We start from the raw sequence: 24,245 nt of genomic DNA on the forward strand, positions 1-24,245 counted from the left end.
CCTTATGTCTCGGTGAGACGCATATATACGGAGAGAGCAAGATAATTAAAGAGCCGATATTGGCAGCATTCAAATCTACCTCCTGCTGTCGGAGGAATGTTGGAAATCCAGAGTGGCATTTTGCCATCCAAAGGGGCATTGTGTGCGCACACCACGTCAAATAACAAGGAATGGGGTTTGGACCACGTTCCTCCTCTTCCTCTTCCAGGGCAGAGAGACAGACAGCCATTCCTCTGCCCCAGAAACACATTTCTTTAATTTTAAATCTCACACAAGCCTGTTCCGCTAACCTAGATACAACCCACAGCCGAGGACGTAATCGAGAGAGAGAGAGAGAGAGAGAGAGAGAGAGAGAGAGAGAGAGAGAAGAGACACTCCTGGCATTTGGATCCCTTCTTCCTTGCTATTTCACAAACTACAAAGGCTAGCTGTTGTTGTTGTTGTTGTTAGGCAATAGATAACTTCTCTGGCGTACACAAAACACCTATTAGCCTGGATAGATAGCATATATGTTTCTGTTGTCACAGAGATTAAACCTCGTACGGAAAACGTAATTTTCCAATGGCATTTCCAAAACGATGGGGAAGAACTAAGACGTCACTACATGGGCAGAACCACGGTTCGTGCCTAAAGGAAAAGATGGACAGTCAAGGAATGAAGAAAGTAAAAGCAAGCCCATTCTCTTCGACACTTGAATGCTGGGGAAAACAGCAAAACAAACTCCCATTGAACAAATTAGACAGACTCACAATTTTTTTTAAAAAAAGTATGTCAGATGTGACTTGAAAACATCCTGCAAGTCGCTTCTGGTGTGAGAGAATTGGCCGTCTACAGAGACGTTGCCTGGCGGATTCCCGGATGTATGACCATCCTCCTGGGAGGCTTCTCTTATTCATGTTGATGTTTTATTGTTGGCTTATTTGTTTATTGTTTTTGTTTTGATTTTGTGCTATTGTGTCCGGGCATAGTCCCATGTAAGCCGCCCCGAGTCCCTTCGGGGAGATGGGGCGGGGTATAAGAATAAAGTTGTTATTATTATTATTATTATTATTATTATTATTATTATTATTATTATTCTCATGTTTCCGCATGGGAAGCTAGAGCTGACAGACGGGAGCTCACCCTACTTGAGAACATACTCCAAGTGGTTTCTGGTGTGAGAGAATTGGCTGTCTACAAAGACGTTGCCCAGGGGATGCCCGGATGTGTTAGCTGAGAGGCTTCTCTCATGTCCCTGCAAGCTAGAGCTGACAGACAGGAGCTCACCTGACTTGAGAACATCCTGCAAGTCACTTCTGGTGTGAGAGAATTGGCCGTCTACAAAGACATTGCCCAGGTGACACCCGGATATGTTACCATCCTGCTTGGAGGCTTCTCCCATGTCCCCGCAAGCTAGAGCTGACAGACAGGAGCTCACCCTGTCTCACGGATTTGTACCAGCAAGCTTCAGGTCAGCAACCCAACCTCCAGGTCAGCAGTCCAGCCGGCACAAAGGTTTAACCCACTGCGCCACCGTGATTCCTTACTCCCAATAGGAACATTAGATAATAAAAAAGATTGGATATATGTAAAAGTGATAATAAATTTAAATAAAAATGATATAACAAAGATAAGGGATCTTTTAAATTTGGATGGAAGTGGGGGGAGTTAAGAGACAAATGCATGAAACTAATTTGTAGATTGACACAGAGTCAAACTTGATAGCACTGTCCTTCGGCAGAAATAGTTTCCCAAGTGGCTGGGGAAAAAATGCCTGCCATTTGCCTCACCTATGCATCTTGCGCTTATGGTACTTTGTTTTGCGGTTGGTCACAGGAAAGTAAACATGGGCTTAATGTGCAAGTAAATCCTTTTGTGGGAAGGGAACGGCCTTAGTCAGAGGGAACACCTTGACATCTGATGTCAGACTCTGCCTGCCTTCTTCTTCAGAGCCTTTCTCTTCTTCCCTCCTTTTAGCACAAGTGCGGCCACTATTGCGCCCATTAAAGGTTCCTCACGTACATCTGGGTCATTATTTTAAAAAGATAGGTGAACTTCAGTGCCAAGGATTTCCCGCTAAGCAGAAACATGTCCAAAGATCTTCTTTGGGGATGGAATCCCTTTGCTTCTAAAGAGACCGGTCTCCACTCGGATGAGGAAATACAGAGTCCCAACTAGTCTCTCCTCTCGCCTTGACTTTGTAATCACATCCCTTTAACATACAGTAAACAAGGCCAGATCTGTTCAGCAATTGAAATATGTCAAAAGAGGTGTGGTTGTCGGATTATTTGCTCAACCCGGATGCCCATGAAAGAAAACAAGAGACGTCCAGAGCGGTTATCATAGAGTCATAGAGTTGGTTCCCAACTTTAAGTTCTCCAGATGTTTTGGACTTCAGTTTCCAGAATCCCTTGCCATTGACCATAGCAATGGACCTTCCAAGAGTTGAAGTCCTTCCTCCAGAAGGCAAAATGATAGGAACAACCTAGGAAAACGGCATCAGGGAGAATGGCAAAGACAGATTTCGGGGAAATGGGCAGAACAAGGGAAATACTCAGCAAGGAGAGGAGGAGAACTTCCCAGAAGTGCTAAACCTGAGCCGTGGGGCAATTTACCAGCAGAATCTTCCCACTTCCTTCTGCAAAGACGGGCTTCCCAAAGATTCAAACCCACAAAGCGGGTAATTCTTCCAGTCGAGAATATATTGCACACATTTGCCGGATTCTGCTTAGTGCTATTTTTATTCAGACCGAACTAATCTGATCAAGCCGCTTGCTTCTTCTTGGCTTACAATTTAAATCTCAATAAGTAATTTCCCCACTCACCCCCTTGACATTTTGGACCCATTTTCTTTCCAAGTGCAATGACGCTGCGCAAGCGGTTTATCACCGTTTTTAGGAAACATACTACTGAGAACTAGGTCAAGGTAAAGGTTTTTCCCTGACATGAAGCCTAGTCATGTTTGACTCTGGAGGTTGCTGCTCATCTCCATTGCTAAGCCCAAGAGCTGGCGTTGTCTGTAGACACCTCCAAGATCATGTGGCCATGGGCATGACTGCATGGAGCGCTGTTACTGTCCCACCAGAGCAGTACCTATTGATCTACTCAGTTCTTTCAAACTGCTAGGTTGGCAGAAGCTGGGATTCACCTGACTTTTCAATCAACAAGTTCAGCAGCTCAGCGGTTTAACCCTCAGTGCCACCAGGAGCTCCGCTGAGAACTAATTTCACAGTAAAATAACAACAACAACAACAACAACAACAATAAAGTCAAAAATCAGAAACCCCTCAAAGCACAGCAGACAAAGAATCAGTACAAGAAAACTGCACTACAAACTAGAGCTGACAGCTGGCACAACAAGGCATTGCATGGAAAGTTCCTTGACAAAATTGAAGGAAAAGCTGATAAGGGGACAACAGATATTGACAAAATTACAATCTGCCAACTGCAAAAGGCCACCCGACTGGGATCTGGCCACATCATCCAAAAATACATCACACAATCCTAGACACTTGGGAAGTGTTCGACTTGTGATTTTGTGATACAAAATCCAGCATATCTATCTTGTTTGCTGTGTCATAATAATAATAATAATAATAATAATAATATATGACAGTATCCTTTCTGTCCAAACAGCGAGAAAAAAGAAGTCTGTGTTTCCATTTCCTACTTCCTTTGCATATATGAACCCCACGTTTTGTTTTTCGTTAGGAGTAAACAATCTCTGTGAGAGCAACGCTGCATTCAGGTGAAGAGCTCTCAGTTCCATGGGCCTTGCAATTCATGTATTCAAGTTTTCGAGCTGGTCCTGTGTCCTGGTCCTGTGAGACATAGTTTATTTATTTATCTCTTTACCCTATATACTTGAGTATAAGCCGACCCGAATATAAGCCGAGGCACCTAATTTTATCACAAGAAAACTGGGAAAACATTGACTTAAGTATAAGCCGAGGCTGGTAAATTTCAGAAATAAAAATAGATACCAATAAAATTACATTAATTGAGGCATCAGTAGGTTAAATGTTTTTGAATATTTACATAAAGCTCAAATTTAAGATAAGACTGTCCAACTCTGATCAAATCATTATTCTCATCTTCTTCAATGTAAATGTGCTTATGTATCCTTTTAATAATAATAAAATAATACATGTAATAATAATAATAATAATAATAATAAAATAATACAGAAAAATAATACAAGTAACAATAAATAAAGTAAAATAATAAATTCAATAATAATAATAATAATAAGATCAGAGTGAAATAATACATGTATTATTAATAATAATAAAAATAGAGTAAAATAAATGTAATAGTAGCAACAATAATAGAGAAAAATTATACAGTAGAGTCTCACTTATCCAAGCCTCGCTTATCCAAGGTTCTGGATAATCCAAGCCATTTTTGTAGTCAATGTTTTCAATATATTGTGATATTTTGGTGCTAAATTCGTAAATACAGTAATTACTACATAGTATTACTGCGTATTGAACTACTTTTTCTGTCAAATTTGTTGCATAACATGATGTTTTGGTGCTTAATTGTAAAATCATAACCTAATTTGATGTTTAATAGGCTTTTCCTTAATCCCTCCTTATTATCCAAGATATTCGCTTATCCAAGCTTCTGCCTGCCCGTTTAGCTTGGATAAGTGAGACTCTATTGTAAATGTACCATATATTCTCGAGTATAAGCTGCCCCAAATATAAGCCAACCAGGATCCTCACCCAAGTATAAGCCGAGGGGGGCTTTTTCAGTCTTAAAAAAAGGGCTGAAAAACTACGCTTATACTCGAGTATATATAGTAGTTAGTTAGATTTGCCTGCCTTGGATTTATGTTCCTTACTCTTGAATATCTTAAGCGGCCGAGGGGGGAAAGGAATGGGCCTGAGGCTGTTAGGAATTGTGGGAGTTGAAGTCCAAAACACCCGGAGGGCTGGAGTTTGCCCATGCCTGGTATAGACTTATATGAATCTACACTGACTATATAATGCAGTTTCAAAGAGCTGTATTCAATGGCATTATTATTATCCCATCAGTAAGACACAAGTGTGACTGGAGGTAGTCTTTTGGAAAGGAAGGCGTCGTCATGGCCACGCGTCCCGGTTGATTGTTGTCCTAAGCCATGCATTTCTTTGCAAAAGACCTCAGGCTTTGATGTGCTTTATTTAAATCCTCAGCGTCTTTGGCCCTATGGCTCTTGCGCATGGCTGGGTCCTTCATCAGACCAACGAGCCAAGCAAGCATGAGTCAGCTCGCAGAGAGCTTCCACAGGAGCTTCTAATTTTAAAGCAAGGCTTTTGTTTCAGAAATGTCACTTACATACATTGACAGTTAGCAACAGAAAAGCCATTCCCCCCAGGGCTGAAACCTTCAGCGTTTGCCAACGGAATTAGGCGGAGAGAAGGAAATACGGAATCTGACTGTCATGGCCCGGGATGATGCCTCACTTACTGAGCCTTCCTTGCCGTTATGAGTCTTCCTTGACCAGATGGTGGGAAAGTTACCCTTTCCATTCCCAGAAAAGCTTATTGTAAACGGAATGAACAACTGGATTTAAGGCACAGTCATTGCAGAACATGCGTAACTCATTTCGGCAAAGAATCTATACACATAATAAAAGTGAAAATACGAGGGTTGAATGAAAAGTAATGCCTCCACCTTCGTTACTTCGGTTTGGACAGGAATAATTAAATAAATCGAACACAGAAATAATCCTCAGAATGTGCTCTTTAACGACCACTATTCACTTTTCCACATCATCACCAGACCATTGGATACATTTCTGCCAACGATGAACAAGTTTTCTGAAGCCATCACGGAAGAAGTCGACACTCTGTTTCCGCAACCGGCGTCTCACAGGACTCATCGTGCACAGATCTTCCGACAGCCAAGCAAAGCAATAATGTGACCCACACGTTCTTGTGAAATGCCGATTATGAGTGATACGACGATTGAAGCATTCATACATTCAGTAGAGTCTCACTTATCCAAGCCTCACTTATCCAAGTTTCTGGATTATCCAAGCCATTTTTGTAGTCAATGTTTTCAATATATCGTGATATTTTGGTGCTAAATTCATAAATACAGTAATTACTACATAGCATTACTGCGTCTTGAACTACTTTTTCTGCCAAATTTGTTGTCTAACATGATGTTTTGGTGCTTCATTTGTAAAATCATAACCTAATTTGATGTTTAATAGGCTTTTCCTTAATGCCTCCTTATTATCCAACATATTCGCTTATCCAACATACTGCCAGCTTGTTTGTGTTGGATAAGTGAGACTCTACTGTACCACTATTCACTTTTCCACATCATCACCAGACAATTGGATAAATTTCTGCCAACGATGAACAAGTTTTCTGAAGCCGTCACGGAAGAAGTCGACACTCTGTTTCCGCAACCCGCGTCTCACAGGACCCATCGTGCACAGATCTTGTGATAGAGAAGCAAAGCAATAATATGACCCACACATTCTTGTTAAATGCCAATTATGAGTGATACGACGATTGAAGCATTCATACATACCTCCAAATGACAAAAAAAGAAGGAACCAGAAATACTGCATATTCACAAGCTTTGGGAAATAACATATACAGTAGAGTCTCACTTATCCAACATAAACAGGCCGGCAGAATGTTGGATAAGCGACTATCTTGGATAATAAGGAGGCATTAAGGAAAAGCCTATTAAGCATCAAATTAGGCTATGATTTTACAAATGAAGCACCAAAACATCATGTTATACAACAAATTTGGCAGAAAAAGTAGTTCAATATGCAGTAATGCTATGTAGTAATTACTGTATTTACAAATTTAGCACCAAAATATCACGATATATTGAAAACATTGACTACAAAAATGTGTTGGATCATCCAGAACGTTGGATAAGCAAGTGTTGGATAAGTGAGACTCTACTGTACCAACTACAGTAGAGTCTCACTTATCCAACATAAACGGGCCGGCAGAACGTTGGATAAGCGAATATGTTGGATAATAAGGAGGCATTAAGGAAAAGCCTATTAAACATCAAATTAGGTTATGATTTTACAAATTCAGCACCAAAACATCATGTTATACAACAAATTTGACAGAAAAAGTAGTTCAATTTGCAGTAATGTTATGTAGTAAGCAAAATATAGTAGCAGCAAAATATCATGATATATTGAAAACATTGACTACAAAAATGTGTTGGATAATCCAGAACGTTGGATAAGCGAGTGCTGGATAAGTGAGACTCTACTGTACCACCAGTTCCTCAATACTTTATTCCCCATATCACCAGGCTTGGCCACAGCAACACGTGGCCGGGCACAGCTAGTAATAATATAAGATTCCTTTCACTTCCTGTTGTCTCAGCCCAATTCTTAAGAATGAGTCGTCTGAAAGTTGAATGTAACTCAGGGACATCCCGTATGGAGGAATTAGTCAGGACTATGGACAGCAACACTGAAACCTACTTAAAAGGCCATTTCTGGAAGACTGAGCGAGAGGCAATTCATCCTTTAATGGGCAAAACAAGGATGTGTGGAGGAAACTGGGCCCACAAAATCAACGTACGGGGTTGCACGTGGTCCGACGGCTGCACCATCCCAATAGCAACATTGCGTTTTAGGCTGAGCCAGGGACCGATTTCTCCTCTCCCTGCAGTAAATTCATTCACTTGAGAAATGGTTCAGAAAGAGTTCATTGGGGTGAAAATGCAACGGCAGAGCCCTGTCTGGGTCAACGAGAGAGCGGGACATCGTATGCAGAAGACGCCGTTAAAAATGCCTCTCAACAGGCTGCATTTCGACAAAATTTCACAGGACAAACAGACCGAGAGACAGCTTTTATACTATGTTGAACTCTGCATTGATGTGGCATCGCAGGCTGTGCAATAGGGATTAGAATGTGGAGGGATGGTTGTGTTGTTTTGTGGTGTGTGCTGGGGAAGGCATTTGATTCCGTTCTGCAATAGGACCATGACAACAAAGCTACTCTATTTCTATTCTATTTGACTACAGTCCTTCCTCTGAGCATCAGGAAACCACAAACGTTGATAGCTGCAGGTTCCATCTAAATCATAACACTATGGGCAATGCCTTCCGAATAAGCTGAACATGATTGAAAAGTCCTGACTTGTATAAAAGCCATTAAACAGAGATAACAAGAAACTATGGTTGACTTGGTGGCACCCACAAAACGGCAACATGCAAGTGCTTTAAAATGCCAGGATCTTAATGCTCAAACTGGGTCTAGGTCTTAAAAACACAATGCGAGAAAAGCTCAAGAAGGTGTTTAACCACATCGAGCAGGATGTGAGCATCTTGGGGTGCGTCTACATTATAGTTTTAATGCAGTTTGACACCATTTAAGTGATGATGATGATGATGATGATGATGATGATAGGGTTGGAAGAGACCCCATGGGCCATCTAGTCCCATCCCCTGCCATGCAGGAAAAGCACAATCAAAGTGTCCCCAACAGATGGCCATCCAGCCTCAATAATAATAATAATAATAATAATAATAATAATAATAATAATAGTCGGAAGACACCACATGGGTCATCTAGTCCAACCCTTTTCTTCCATGCAGGAACAGCACAAAGCCACCACCTGACAAATGGCCATCCAGCCTCAATAATAATAATAATAATAATAATAATAATAATAATAATAATAATAATAGAGTCGGAAGAGACCACATGGGTCATCTAGTCCAACCCTTTTCTTCCATGCAGGAACAGCACAAAGCCACCACTCGACAAATGGCCATCCAGCCTCAATAATAATAATAATAATAATAATAATAATAATAATAATAATAATAATAATAGAGTCGGAAGAGACCACATGGGTCATTTAGTCCAACCCTTTTCTTCCATGCAGGAACAGCACAAAGCCACCACCTGACAAATGGCCATCCAGCCTCAATAATAATAATAATAATAATAATAATAATAATAATAATAATAATAATAATAATACAGTCTGAAGAGACCACATGGGCCATCTAGTCCACAAGCATGTGGACAATTTTGACATAAAGGGTGAAACCATGAAAATGAATACAATCTGGCTACGAGAATTTTTTTTAAAAAAAAGACCTCTAAAATCAGGACAGTAAATAAAGAACAACAATCAGAAAACAGAGGCATTCCAGACAGAGACAATCAGGGCCAGCTAACACCTCTCAACCAAGGATGCCCCCAGGCAGGAATCAACCAGGCTCTGAAGCTGCAAGGCCATTCAACGCTAATCGTAACATTCACACTGGCCTCCAACAGACAAGAGTTCTTTCTCTCTCCGTGGACATTCCACAGGTATATAAACAGGTATATAAACCCCACTTGTATATAAACCCCATAATGTGCACCTTGCTTATCCACTATTGCAACCTCATTGTTTTTAATCTGATGTTTTAATTCTGTGTTGTGTTTTTCCACCTATTGTGTATATTTTATTATTGGTTTCTGTTGTTGTCCTTTGATGTGTCATATTTTATCATCGCTTGTATTTTGATTTTGCTGTAAGCCGCCCCGAGTCCCCTTCGGGGAAGATGGAGGCGGGATATAAATAAACTTATTATTATTAAGTTTTATTAAGTTTCATTATTATATGAAAAACTCTGGGCTATGTCTGTTTTTATGGTTGCTTTTATTGTTGTTTTTATTGTTTTTATTGTTATTTTAAAGCCAAGTGTATTGTTTTAATCTATTTTTGTAAACCGCTCCGAGCCAAACTGGGAGTAGCGGTATATAAGTTTAATAATAAATAAATAAATAAATAAATAAATAAATAAATAAAATTATTATTATTATTATTATTACTTGCCTCGTTTCCAACAGACCTCACAACCACTGTGGATGCTTGCCATAGATGTGGGCGAAACGTCAGGAGAGAATGCTTCTGGAATATGGCCATACAGACCAGAAAATTTGCAGCAACCCAGTGATTCCGGCCATGAAAGCCTTTGACGACTCACTGCTATTTATTCCCTGATTTATCGAACATCCAGAAATGCCAATTGATACAAGGCTGCAGCACCTGAAGGATTAATTAATACAGGTTGCGCTTTACGAGCGCTGTGTGCCTGCCTTTCATAAGCGGCACGAGCGGAATAAAGTCAAGATTGCCGGATATCTGATAACTTGCTGGAGGTAAGCAAACGGGACTTCCTCTTTGATGACTTTGCCATTTCCCCACGTTTCCACTTCTTATCGGGCGTTGCATCGCTTCTCCGGGCGAGCACCCTCAAGCTGCTGTCTTTTTCTAGCAAAAAGGAAGAAGAGGCGGGTGTCTGTTCCGCATGCATAATTCCTTAAAAACCGAAGTGTTCCTCTGCAAGGGAAGCATAATGACTTCACACCTATGTGCTCCTACACGCTTGCTCTGCTCTGCTCTGGGGCCCGTCCTTTGATCCTTTATGTCAAGACAAGACCGGTGCTGAGAGATGAGTGAGTAATGCCTTTGTGTCTCCGTCCCACAAACAACTCCCACATCCATACGGTTCCTGCGCAAAGCATTCCCGCCCAGTAATGCAGAACAGAGGTGAGGAATGTTTGGCCTTCCAGGTGTTTCTGGGTTACAATTCCGTGCGCCTTCCTTGTCTAAATCTGACGCGGTCCAAAAAATGTTGTTGTTGTTGTTATTGTTGTGATCATCGTCATGATCATTAAGCAGAGGCTGAATGGCCATCTGTCGGGGGGTGCTTTGATTGTGCTTTTCCTGCATGGCAGAATAGGGTTGGATTAGATGGCCTAAGGAGTCTCTTCCAACTCTATTAATGTTCTTATTTTTTTTGTCAAATATTTTTTATTGAAAGTTTTGTATAAATAGAATTTGCACATCGAAAGTTCTTATTATTATCAGCATCATCAGCATCATCATCATCAAGCAAATTGCCAGCAGCATCGCGGAAAGGAACGAGGAAGTACTACCATCAAGGACTCGATGTCACAAGTGGACGGTGAAGTGGGAGCTCCCCCTGTGGCCGGAATCGTGCATACCCTCATGAAGCAGAAGCTTGAAAATGTTAAATTGCCTCTGTGTCTGTCTATATATGTCGTATGTCTAATGACATTGAATGTTTGCCATGTATATGTGCATTGTGATCTGCCCTGAGTCCCCTTTGGGGTGAGAAAGAAAGGCGGAATATAAATACTGTAAGTAAATAAATAGATATACTGGGGCCGGGCTGTGGTGCAGCTGGTTAGTAGCCAGCTGCAATAAATCACTACTGACCAAGAGGTCATGAGTTCGAAGCCTGGGTCGGGTTAAGCCCCCTACCATTAAATAGCCCAGCTTGCTGTTGACCTAAGAAGCCCGAAAGACAGTTGCATCTGTCAAGTAGGAAAGTTAGGTACCGCTTTACACAGGGAGGCTAATTTAATTAATTTACAACACCATAAAATTGCCAGCACCATGTGGAAAGGAATGAGGAAGTGCTACCATCAAGGACTGTAAATAAATAAATATAATACAGTAGAGTCTCATTTATCCAATGTTCTGTATTATCCAAGACAGTCTTCCTTTTAGTAGTCAATGTTTTTGTAGTAAATGTTGCAATGTTTTGGTGCTAAATTCATAAATACAGTAATTACCACATAACATTACTGTGTATTGAACTGCTTTTTCTGTCCATTTCTTGTAAAACATGATGTTTTGGTGCTTAATTTGTAAAATCATAGTGTAATTTTATGTCTAATAGGCTTTTTTTTCTTAATCCCTCCTTATTATCCAAGATTTTTGCTTATCAAAGGTTCTGCCAGCCTGTTTATCTTGGGTAAGTGAGACTCTACCGTAATAATAATAATAATAATAATAATAATAATAATACAGTAGAGTCTCACTTATCCAAGCTAAACGGGCCGGCAGAACGTTGGATAAGCAAATATGTTGGATAATAAGGAGAAATTAAGAAAAAGCCTATTAAACATCAAAATAGGTTATGATATATCACGATATATTGAAAACATTGACTTCAAAGTGGCTTGGATTATCCAGAAACTTGGATAAGCGAGGCTTGGATAACTGAGACTCTACTGTACATCACACAGTCCTAGACACTTGGGAAGTGTTTGACTTGTGATTTTGTGAAACGAAATCCAGCATATCTATCTTGTTTGCTGTGTCATAATAAAATAATAATAATACTTTATTTTTCTATCCTGCCACCATCTCCCCGAAGGGACTCGGGGCGGCTAACATGAGGCCAAGCCCAGAACAGAAACAAAACCTAACACGTTAAAACAAGTATCAATAACTAAAATCAGAGTCAACACAACAATTAATAAAATAAACAATGAAATAAATAAATAAATATACTGCGTCGCTGAGGTTTTTTTAGCCACAAAACCACTCCCAGCTGTACCGCGCCTGAACAAATGGAACATCTTGTCTCATTAATTAGATCAGGGCTGCTTTCCCTGGGCAAGGCAAAATATAATCCCTGCCAGAAGTAACCCTTGCCTTTCGGGGAAATGAAAAACGGCAACCCTTTTTGGGGACATCTAGGGAGGCCAAGGCTTTGCTAGGGACGGTTGGGCTAATCGTTGCCCAAATGCAGACGTGTTCCTGTTGTGACTCAGCAGCAGAACCAGAGTGAAGATGAGGAAGGGGATTTTGGGTTTGAGATGCAGGAGCCAGAAGATGGGATGCAAGGTGAATTCCAGGATGATGTCATGGGGTGAGAAATCATGGAGTTATACGGGCTAGTTCAGAAGGGCAAGATGATGAACTCCCGAACCAGCCTGTCAAAAATAACAACCAGGGAGACATTCCCATGGGAAATAAGGAGCTGGATTTGTCTCAGGTTCCTATTCAGGTGCAAGATAATGAATTAGTTGACTTTGACAATCAAGGAGCGCCATTGCTATCTAGAGCAGATCCTTTGCAATGGAAAGGAATGCCTCGGCGCAGCCTGAGATTAGCTGGAAAACGGGAGGCCTCCAAAGGGAAGAGAAATGCATTTTTGGGTTGCTTTTAAAAGTGTGTGTTTAGAGACAGCCTCTGAGGATGCCTGCCATAGATGTGGGCGAAACGTCAGGAGAGAATACTTCTGGAAAATGGCCATACAGCCCGAAAAACATACAACAACCCTTAGACACAATTCTTTGTCAAAGCAAATTCTCGCTTCGTGCCTTGGAAATTCTCCTGTTCTTGAATCCTTGCAACCAGTGGACTAATGTTTCTTTGGAAATGGACTCATGGTTTTTGACTAAAGACTATTAAGGGAATAATTAATCTTAATTTTAATCTTTTTATTCTGTACTTGCACAACTACCAAGGAGTGGGTTGGTAGGCTAGTAGGCCAGGATGCCCTGTTTTTACATGGTTTTACTGTTTTACATGATTTTACTGTATGTATGGGTAAGGGTGTACGTTTTGTATGTTTTATATGTTTTGATATGGTCAAAACTGACTAATCAATAAAGAGTTGTTGTTGACTAAAGACTATTGGATTTACTGACTTTTTTTTGCAACTACAGTAGAGTCTCACTTATCCAACATAAACGGGCCGGCAGAACGTTGGATAAGCAAATATGTTGGACAATAAGGAGAAATTAAGAAAAAGCCTATTAAACATCAAAATAGGTTATGATTTTACAAATTAAGCACCAAAACATCATGTTATACAACAAATTTGACAGAAAAAGTAGTTCATTACACATTAATGCTATGGAGTAATTACTGTATTTACGAATTTAGCACCAAAATATCACAATGCATTGAAAACAAAAATGTGTTGGATAATCCAGAACGTTGGATAAGTGAGTGTTGGATAAGTGACACTCTACTGTACTTTGGGATCTTTATTTCTGCCTGCTTTGATATATATTATATATATATATTCTGCCTTAGCTTAATAAAATTACAAAAGCCTATTTTTGTGTGTGACTTGGTGTCAACAGCAAGGTGAACTATTCTGAGATGCGACAGTTCCTAAAAAGAAGGCTGCAAAGCCGCATGAGGACTCAATCCACCTTTAAGGCACCTGGTCAAAGTCGGCAGCAATGTTCCCGAGCATGTTCTGCACATCTCTGCCAAGGAGCCCCCTTGCCGCCCCCAGACTCCCCCGTCTCCCTTCGCTCCTGGTCCACTTTGGTTTCTCTAAATCTGCTTACGGATAGATCTGGACGTCGGCTGGTACCGCTTCGAATCTCAGGGCGGTGGGATTTCACAAAGGGCCGAGTGTTCCGTACAATGTCAACGCTTAACTTGAGAACAGCTTAACTTGGCAAAAGCCACCCAGAAAAGCCACAGATTGACCACTGATTCACCCAGGCCTGCGAGGATCTCCTGAGGGAGGAACCTTCTCTGTAAACACTTTCCACAGACACACGGGGAGGAGTGACTTTTCAACCTAGTTACTAACTTCCATTTATGGGAAGACCGGATTATTTTCCTGCAATTCCTGTTGGAAACAATTCGCGTCTACTTCGGGCATGGGCCAACTTCGGACTTTCCTCCAGGTAATTTGGACTGCCACTCCCACAATACCGGCTAATTGTAAAATTAATGCTATTTATTTATTTATTTATTTATTTACATCACTTTTACCCCGCCTTTCTCTCCGAGGAGACTCAAAGCGGCTTACAGTAAATAGGCAAAAATTCAATGCCTAAAAACAATGTAAAAACAACAATTCATATAAAACCATCTACAAAACAACAGTTCATATAAAACAGGTACCATTACAAAACAAAATCACATTATATAAAATTTTAAGAATGTCCAAGATTAAAATCCATTAAAATCCATTAAAATCAACTGCCACCGCTCAATGCTACGGAAACCCGGGATTTATAGTTTGGTAAGGCGGCAGTACTCAACGCCATGGACACCTGGGACTTATAGTTTGGTAATATGGCAGGACTCAATGCTATGGAAACCCGGGATTTGTAGCTTGGTAAGGCAGCAGTACCCAATGCTACGGAAATGTGGGATTTATAGTTTGGTAAGGCGGCAGGACTCAATGCTATGAAAGCCCAGGATTTATAGTTTGATAAGGTGGCAGTACTCAACGCCATGGAAACCCGGAATTTATAGTTTGGTAAGGCAGCAGTACTCAATGCTATGAAAGCCCGAGATTTGTAGCTTAGAAAGGCAGCAGTACTCAATGCTACGGAAATAAGGGATTAATAGTTTGGTAAGACAGCAGTACCCAATGCCAGGAAAGCCTGGGATTTATAGTTTGGTAAGACAGCAGCACTCAAATTATAGAAACCAGGAATTTATACTTTGGTAAGGCAGCAGTATTCAATGCTATGAAAGCCCGGGATTTACAGTTTGGTGAGGCGGCAGTACTCAAGCAATGGAAACCCGGGATTTACAGTTTGTTAAGGCAGCAGTGTTCAATGCTATGAAAACCTGGGATTTGTAGCTTGGTATAAGGCAGCAGTACTCAATGCTACAGAAACATGAGATTTATAGTTTGGTAAGGCGGCAGTACTCAATGCTTTGAAAGTCTGGGATTTATAGATTGGTAAGGCAGCAGTACCCAATGCTACGGAAACGTGGGATTTATAGTTTGGTAAGGCAGCAGTACCCAATGCTACAAAAGCCCAGGATTTACAGTTTGGTAAGGCGGCAGTACTCAAGGCTATAGAATCCTGGGATTTATAGTTTGGTAAGGCAGCAGCACTCAAGTTATAGAAACCAGGAATTTATACTTTGGTAAGGTGGCAGTACCCAATGCTATGGAAACCCGGGATTTATAGTTTGGCAAGGTGGCAGTACTCAAGGCTATGGAAGCCCAATGCACAACCTCTGCAATAAACCCTCTCTTCCTTTCCAGATGAATCCAAAAACTGGCTCCAAAAATAACAACCAAAGGAACCTTTTGACTCCACATTGTCAGCCGGAAGTTTTGAAAGGTCTGCTCTATTGGGTTGCCTCTTAATTTGGGAGGCCGAGGACAAGGAAACGAAGGAATCAAGGAATCGCTCACTCACTCCCGGGAAGAGCAAACACAGGCACGTCCTTATATTACCGGCTTTCCTGCCGAGCAATAAGTAAAGGCACAAGGGAGCCACTGAAGCCAAGGATGCAGCCAACCCATTTCACCAGAAAGGATTTTTGTAAAAAACGCACAATATAATAATACTAGCTATGCTTTTATATATAGAGAGATACAATACAGGTAATATGTTTTGGTTTTTAATTAAGAACTTTTTACAACACTGTTTACATTTAATCCTGTTTTATGTTTTCCTATTTGCATATTTTAAATAGCGATGCTGATGCTATTATGTTAAGCCGTTCTGAGTATCCCTCAGGGGGTAAAGTGAGGTATGAATAAATATTATAATAATAATAATAATAATTTTAATCATGTCAGAAACAACTTGACAACATACCACAAGTTGCTTCTGATGTGAGAGAATTGGCCATCTACAGAGACGTTGCCCAGGGGACGCCCGGGTGTGTTGCCATCCTGCTAGGAGGCTTCTCTCATGTCCCCACAAGCTAGAGCTGACAGATGGGAGCTCACCCTGTCTTGTGGATTCGAACCACCAACCTTCACATCAGCAACCCTTCAGATCAGCAGTTCAGCCAGCACACGGGTTTAACCCATTGTGCCACTGTGGCTCATAATAATTGACCTTTATCTCTGGGAGTTATAGTTCACCTGTGTTCCATGAACCCTCTGAACCCCACCAATGATAGATCTGGACCAAACTTGGCACACAGACCCAATATGGCCAACTGTAAATACAGTAGAGTCTCACCTATCCAACATAAACGGGCTGGCAGAACGTTGGATAAGCGAATATGTTGGATAATAAGGAGGGACTAAGGAAAAGCCTATTAAACATCAAATTAGATTATGATTTTACAAATGAAGCACCAAAACATCATGTTATACAACAAATTTGACAGAAAAAGTAGTTCAATACGCAGTAATGCTATAATTACTGTATCTACGAATTTAGCACCAAAATATCACAATGCATTGAAAACACTGACTACAAAAATGTGTTGGATAATCCAGAACATTGGATAAGTGAGACTCTACTGTACTGGCGGGGTTTGGGAAGGGTTGACCCAACATTTTTGGGGATATTAGTTCACCCACATCCTTATGCATTTTCTAATGGGAGCATCCATAAAAAACAAAAGCAAAGACTGAGGGTTTTTTTCTAAGACATATCGTAATATGTGACCACATTGATATGACCTAACATCCAAAAACAAACAAGGCCCTTTGGGGGTGATTGCCCTGGGAAGCTGGGAGTTGTAGTTCACCCTTATCCAAAGAGCACTAAATCCTGCTGATGACGGATCTGGAACAAACTTGGCACACAGACCCAACATGGCCAACTGCAAATACTGCCCTGGGAATCTGGGATTTGTAGTTCACTCTTACGCAGAAAGCGTTAAACTGAGCCAAGGAGGCATCTGGACCAAACTTGGCGCACAGACCCAACACGGCCAACTGTGCACAGGAGGGTCAGCGTTTGGGGATGGTTGCCTGGGAATCTGGGAGTTGTAGTTCACCTGCATCCAGAGAGCACGAAACGCAGCCGAGGAGGGATCTGGACCAAACTTCAGTGACAGCACCTAACAGCCCAAAACAAGCGAAGCCGGGTCCCCAAGCCAGTCGAGTCAAGAGAAGAGAGTCCCGCGGGGGGAAGTCACTCACTCACTCACTCACTCACCGGGCGAGGGCTGCGTGGGGCGCGTCTCGTCCCGCTCTTCTTCTTCTTCTTCCTCCCGGAGCGCGCGCCCGTCTCCTCTTGCTCGGCGCCGGGGCTTCTCGGGGAGGGGGCGCGCCATCCCGGGGTCAGTCCTCGCCCCCCGAAGGCGCCCCGAGCATCCTTCCCCGACGGAGAGAGAGAGAGAGAGAGAGAGGGGGGGACTCGGGGAACTCCTCCGCATTGGCCGGCCCGGCGCGCGACCCGCCCGGGCTGCTTGTGTAACTCCCTCCGGAGCGCCCGCCGCTCCGCCTTCGCCCGCTTCCCTTCGCCCGCCGCGGATCTGCCTTTGGCTTTGGCTTTGGCTTTGGCGCTGCTGCTCCGCCTGGCTCAGCGCCACGCGGGGGCGCGCCCCACCCTCCGCCCCACCGCGCGCGCGCACGAGAGAGAGAATGAGAGAGTGTGTTTGTGCTTGCGCGCACGAGAACGCGCGCTCCCTGTCGGAGGAAAGGGAAGGGCGGGGCCGGGAGAGAGAGAGAGAGAGAGAAGGGGGGGGGGACGCGCACGCAAAGGAAGGAAACGGAAGGGAGGAAAGGAAGGGAATACAGAAGGAAGAAAGGAAGGAAACAGAAGGGAAGAAGAAAAGGAAGGAAATACAGAAGGAAGGAAGGAAAGACGGAAGGAAGGAAGGAAGGAAGGAAAGGAGGATGGAAGAAAGGAAGGAAAAGGAAGGCAGGGAGGGAGGGAGGAAGAAAAGAAGGAAACAGAAGGGAGGGAGGGAGGAAGGAAACAGAAGGAAAGAAGGAAAGGAAGGAAATACAGAAGGAAGGAAGGAAAGACGGAAGGAAGGAAGGAAGGAAGGAAGGAAAGGAGGATGGAAGAAAGGAAGGAAAAGGAAGGCAGGGAGGGAGGGAGGAAGAAAAGAAGGAAACAGAAGGGAGGGAGGGAGGAAGGAAACAGAAGGAAAGAAGGAAAGGAAGGAAATACAGAAGGAAGGAAGGAAAGACGGAAGGAAGGAAGGAAGGAAGGAAGGAAAGGAGGATGGAAGAAAGGAAGGAAAAAGAAGGCAGGGAGGGAGGGAGGAAGAAAAGAAGGAAACAGAAGGGAGGGAGGGAGGAAGGAAACAGAAGGAAAGAAGGAAAGGAAGGAAATACAGAAGGGAGAAAGGAAAGAAGGAAGGAATGAGAGAGGAAAGGATACACGGAAGGAAAGAAAAGAAGTGAAGGAAAGAAAGAAGGGAGGAAACAAATACGGAAGGAGGGAAGGAAATAAAGGAAGGAGGGAAGGAGGACACAAGGAAAGGAAGGAAGGAAGCAAACACAGAAGGAAGGAAGGAAGGAAGGAAGGAAACAGAAGGGAGGGAGGAAAGGAAAACAGAAGGAAGGAAAGGAAGGAAGCAAACACAGAAGGAAGGAAAGAAATGGAGAAAGGAGGAAGAAAATAAGGAAAGAAGAGAGGAAGGAAACACAGAAGGAAGGAAGGAAGGAAGGAAGGAAGGAAACAAAGAAAGAAAGAAAGAAAGAAAGAAAGAAAGAAAGGAAGAAAGAAAGGCGGGCGGGAGGGAATACACAAGGAAGGAAGCTGAAGAGGGTGAAGGTACTGCAAATCCCATCATTCATGGTCCCTCCTCCCTCAAACTGCACCAGGACGTGGAGTGTGTCATGGGGATCTGTATTCGAAGTTGGGTCCAGATCATTACCGGGGGGGGGGGGGGTCCAGAGTGCTCTGGGTGCAGCAGGGTGGGTGGACTACAACTCCCACGCACGTGGGTCATTCCCTTCCCAAGCCCTCCTGTATGTTCTCTTCCTTCCTTCCGTCCTTCCTTCCTACCCCCTTCCTTCTTACCCACTTCCTTCTTTCGTTCATTTGTTCCTTCCTTCTTCTCCTTCCTTCCTCCTTCCTTCCTTCCTTCCTTCCTTCTTTCTTCTCCTTCCTTCCTTCCCTCCCTCCCTCCCTCCCTCCCTCCCTCTTTCCTTGTTGCGCCTCCGCTCCATTCAGGCGCTGACCTACTTTCTCCGGGCGCGCAGTCTCGGGAGCGCGCCTCGTGGGCCTGGGCGGGGGGGGGGGAGGGAGCGCGCACTCGCCCGGCCCGGAACAGGAGGAACCTTCTGCAGGGAAAACACATCCACAGACGCTCCGCGTGCGCCTGGCCCGCAAGACACACCGCCGCCGCTTTCTATCGCGACTGAAGGCTTCGGCGCGACTTTGGTGCAAAGCTCCCTTTGCAGGGATTCAGCAAAGCCCGGCCTGAGCCAACTCCGGCGCTCCAGGGGTTTGGACTCCAACTCCCACCATTCCTAACAGGCGATGGGCTCTGATGAAGTTGAAGTCCAAACACCTGGAGGGAGAGACAGAGCTGGCCCAGGCCTGGCTTTGCTGAAGGTGTTTGGGACAGGAGAGGTCGTCTGGTGAAAGACTTGAGTGAGAAAGAAAAAGGAAGGAAGGAGAAAGAAGGAAGGGAAGAGGAGAGAAGGAAGAAGGAAAGAAGAAGAAGGGAAAGGAGGAAGGAAGGAAGGAAGGAAAGAGAAAGAAGAAGGAAGGAAATAAGGGAAAAGGAGGAAATGAAGGAAAGAGGGAAGGATAGAAAGAAGGAAGGAAGGAGGGATAGGAAGAAGAAAGGAGGGAGGGAAGGAGGAAGGAAAGAAGAAGAAAGGAAAGGAGGAAGGAAGGAAGGAAAGAGAAAGAAGAAGGAAGGAAATAAGGGAAAAGGAGGAAATGAAGGAAAGAGGGAAGGATAGAAAGAAGGAAGGGAGGGAGGAAGGATGGAAAGAAGGAAGGAAGGAGGGATAGGAAGAAGAAAGGGGGGAGGGAAGGAGGAAGGAAAGAAGAAGAAAGGAAAGGAGGAAGGAAGGAAGGAAAGAGAAAGAAGGAGGAAGGAAGAAAATAAGGAAAAAAGGAGGGAAGGAAAGAAGGAAGGAGAAAGAAGGAAGGGAAGAGGAGCGAAGGAAGAAGGAAGGAAGAAAATAAGGAATAAAGGAGGGAAGGAAGGGGGAAGGAAGGGAGGAAGGAGAAAAAAGGAAGGGAAGAGGAGGGAAGGAAGAAGGAAGGAAAGAGAAAGAAGTAGGAAGGAAGAAAATAAGGAAAAAAGGAGGGAAGGAAGGGGGGAAGAAAAGAAGGGAGGAAGGAGGGAAAGGAAGAAGGAAGGAGAAAGAAGGAAGGGAATAGGAGGAAAGGAAGAAGAAAGAAGAAGGAAAAAAGGAGGGAAGGAAGAAAAGGAGGAAGGAAGGGGGAGGAAAGAAGGAAGGGAGGAGGGAAGGAAGAAGAAGGACGGAAAAAAGGAAGAAAGAAAGAAAAAGAAAGGAATAATAAATAATAACAATACTTTATTTTTCTATCCCGCCACCATCTCCCCGAATGGACTCGGGGCGGCTAACATGGGGCCAAGCCCAAAACAAAAGCAGAATAACACAATTTCAACGAATATCAAAACAAAAACAATGATAACATCAATCAAATAGAATAAACAGTTTAAGGTTTTAAATATAATAAAACACATAAAACCAGAAAAAAATGAGTAATGATTCAACATCAACCACTAAAGATAAAAGGAGTCGGACGCCTCCTCTAGAGTAAGAAAGTCTGAAAAAGGTTTACCGCAAAAGCACCACCCTAATTATAACGATATTCTCTACTGTGTTGCAGCCCACACACAAACACACACAGATCATGGGTTGAATCATTGACTTTCTGTGTGCAATGCTTTTATCTCTGATCCCTACCTGGCCTCTGCATCAAACTCCAGCTGCTCATACAACTAGAGATGCATCTACAGTGTAGTATTAATGCAGTTTGGCACACTTTAACTGTTGTGGTTCCGTGCTACGGAAACCTAGTAGCAGTAGTTTGGCTCTCTTTGTCAAACTACAACTCCTAGGGTTCCATAGCATTGAGCCGTGGCAGGTAAAGTGGTGTCAAACTGCATTCATTCTACAGTGTAGATGCTTGCTGACTGTTGTTTTCCATGCCGTTAATGCAGCATTTTATTAGTAGCGATGCTGAATTTGTTTTCAGCTACTAACCTTTAGCAAAAACTAAAATCAGTCAATCAGTCGATGTATTATTATTCATTATTCCAATACAGTTAACCAGAACTCTCTACCAACCGCAAAAGTGTAGTGACTACCATTAAACTAAAATTGCATGCAATATTTTCAGTGCATTGTCTCTATCTATATATATAAAAGAGTGATGGAATCCTGGTGACCAACAAAACAACAAAACTAAAGGCCTCCCAACCTCGAAATTTGACAACACGACCCATCATCCACGCCTCTAGGTTGATACGACAAAAAGAAAAGAAAAATAAAGTCCTAATTAGAGGGAGAGGAATAATTGTTTTTATCCAATTGCTGCCAGTTAGAAGGCTAAGCTCCGCCCACTTGGTCTCCTAGCAACCCACTCAGTCCAGGGGACAGGCAGAGTTAGGCCTCACTTAGGCCTATAAAATACAGATTATGTCAGGGGAAAACCTTTACCCTGTACCTTAACTACCACCAATTCCTCAATACTTTATTTCCCATACCAGCACAGCAACGCGTGGCCGGGCACAGCTAGTATTATTACAACGACAGAATGGCAGTCTTCTTCTTCCCATTATGCTTCACACTTGAGAAGAATCTAGAGCGACATTCTTCCTCTTTATCCCACTTGTTTGCGTGTCTCATCTCTTTGGGAATAAGAGCAAATGCTAATCTTATGCATCCTTAGGAGGGAGACGTAAGGGAGGTTGTTATGTGCCAATGGGGGGGGGGGGGATAAAAACCAAAATAAATGAAGAAGGAAGGAGAAAATGTTAAGTTAGTGATTCACAACTCTGTATGAGTAATCACCCAGAACAGCTTGTTTCAAGGGCGGAATCAGTGCAGAGAGAATCAAGAAGTTATGTGAACTGATGTGAGCTTTGGCTCCAGCGAAAGGATGCCGGAAAGTCATCACAGCACGAAAGCACACCGTTTCTTTCCTTTTTGTGCCAGAAATGGCCTCGCTTCGTCTGAATGGATTTTGCAAGTCACAACTGTCTGAAGTTGTGCTATTCCACCTGGCCAACAAAGGATTCTCATACGCCACAGCAATGCGTGGCCGGACAGCTAGTATTTCTCTAAGAATATTATTTTCCCCCCAAAAAAGGTGACGACACTGTAACCGGGATCAAGGAACCATTCCTGTGAAATTTCACCTCATTTGTCTAAGCAACTCCAATATATTCAAAGGTCACTTTTATAGGGGAAGGTGAGTGGAGGGAAACATACAGCCGGTCATATTGTATTCCTGCGAGATCCGAAGTGGCGCTGACAGCCATTTATGAATGAAGCCGGCTTTCCTCCCATCCGCAGATGGCATTTCCTTTCTCACGTCAACAACGTGCTGTTTTTATATGAATCGGCCGATTTGCACACAGAACGAGACCTTGGCCACAACGCGGGCACTTTGAGCCGCGTCAACAAGAAGCCCTTATGTATTTGTATGAATATTCCTTTTGTTTCCGGCCAAGCAGGGAATTTCTGAGAAAGTTGTAGACACACCATCCCGCCCAAACTGGAATTTCAAGATCAGCAATGCTGGTCAGCAGTGCTCATTAAGGCAGGGCTGAGGCTGGAATAGGATCATCTTGTTATTACGCTGTGCTCCTTGAACCACTTTGCACATATACAAAATATCAAGGTAAATAGACACAACCCTTTTTTTTGCATTGTGGGTTTAGATTTTAATATAAAATAAAATACTGGAAAGCATGGCTTCTGTTTTGCCGCCTCCGCTGGGGACGGCACACGCGCCTACCCATTGTCCTTTGTCTTGGCTCATTTGTTTGGCCTAAATAAAAACTATCTGCTCTTCAGCTCCTGGGTGCCACCAACGACTACAGGAATTTGCTCCACCCTTTGCCACAAATGGCACCGCGGCGCAAGCAGGAAGCTCCCGGCAAAGCCTGAAATCTTATGCGCCGAGCAAAGCGCTTCCTTGGAGACGCTCCGGGCAACAGAAGTGGGTCACCGGCTCCACCATTTCCCATCTTCCTTGTCAGAGAACTTTAAAAAATACATAAACTCAAATCCTTTTTTTTTTTTAAACTTCCTCTTTCTACATTTCATAATTAGCCTGTAATCTTGCGTGTTGACAAATTGAACAATTTACATAGTGTTCCTAATGGTTATTCAAAACACCAAGAGCCGGCCTTCCTGCTTTTTAAGAAGCATGGACTACCATGACTTCAAAGCCAAAATAGGCGAATCGGCAATCCCAACTGGCCAACTGTGTGACCAATGCTTCACTGGCCAAGGCAAAAGATCCTCTGGAAGAAGATTGCTCCAAATTGGTTGCCGTGCTCCATGTCGCTTCTAATATAGGGAGCGCCAAAGGTTAAATATGGGATGATGATGTATCATGGAAATGAGGAACAGTGATAAAGTGCCATACGCTTTTAAAACATAAAGAAGTTTTAATTTTTTCTCAAATATGTTGTGTTGTTCTTTCAGGCTTGTCCCTGTTGTGAACCGCCCCGAGTCCCTTCGGGGAGATGGGGCGGGATATAAAAATAAATATTATTATTATTATTATTATTATTATTATTATTATTATTATTATTATTATTATTATAGTAATAATAATAATAACATTGAACCAACATTGAGGGAAGTTGATAGT

General features: G+C 42.8%; 1 protein-coding gene across 3 annotated transcripts in view; it reads right to left on the reverse strand.

The window, feature by feature from the left end:
- The window catches only part of pasd1 (PAS domain containing repressor 1), an 80,501-nt gene extending 60,978 nt beyond the window's left edge, over positions 1 to 19,523 (reverse strand). The window contains exons 1-2 of one of the 3 annotated variants that reach the window (XM_062964048.1): positions 19,449 to 19,523; positions 17,628 to 17,786 (exon numbers count right to left, since the gene is read on the reverse strand). The gene's annotated coding sequence lies outside the window, so the exon portion shown is untranslated. Of the gene's footprint in view, positions 1 to 17,627; positions 18,425 to 19,448 lie in introns of those variants that run through there. The other 2 variants (XM_062964049.1, XM_062964047.1) reach the window with 2 other exon arrangements.
- Positions 19,524 to 24,245: the final 4,722 nt, after the last annotated feature.

This window comes from Anolis carolinensis, unplaced genomic scaffold (assembly GCF_035594765.1).
Source record: "Anolis carolinensis isolate JA03-04 unplaced genomic scaffold, rAnoCar3.1.pri scaffold_12, whole genome shotgun sequence".
In the NCBI taxonomy this organism is placed as follows: Eukaryota; Metazoa; Chordata; class Lepidosauria; order Squamata; family Dactyloidae; genus Anolis; species Anolis carolinensis.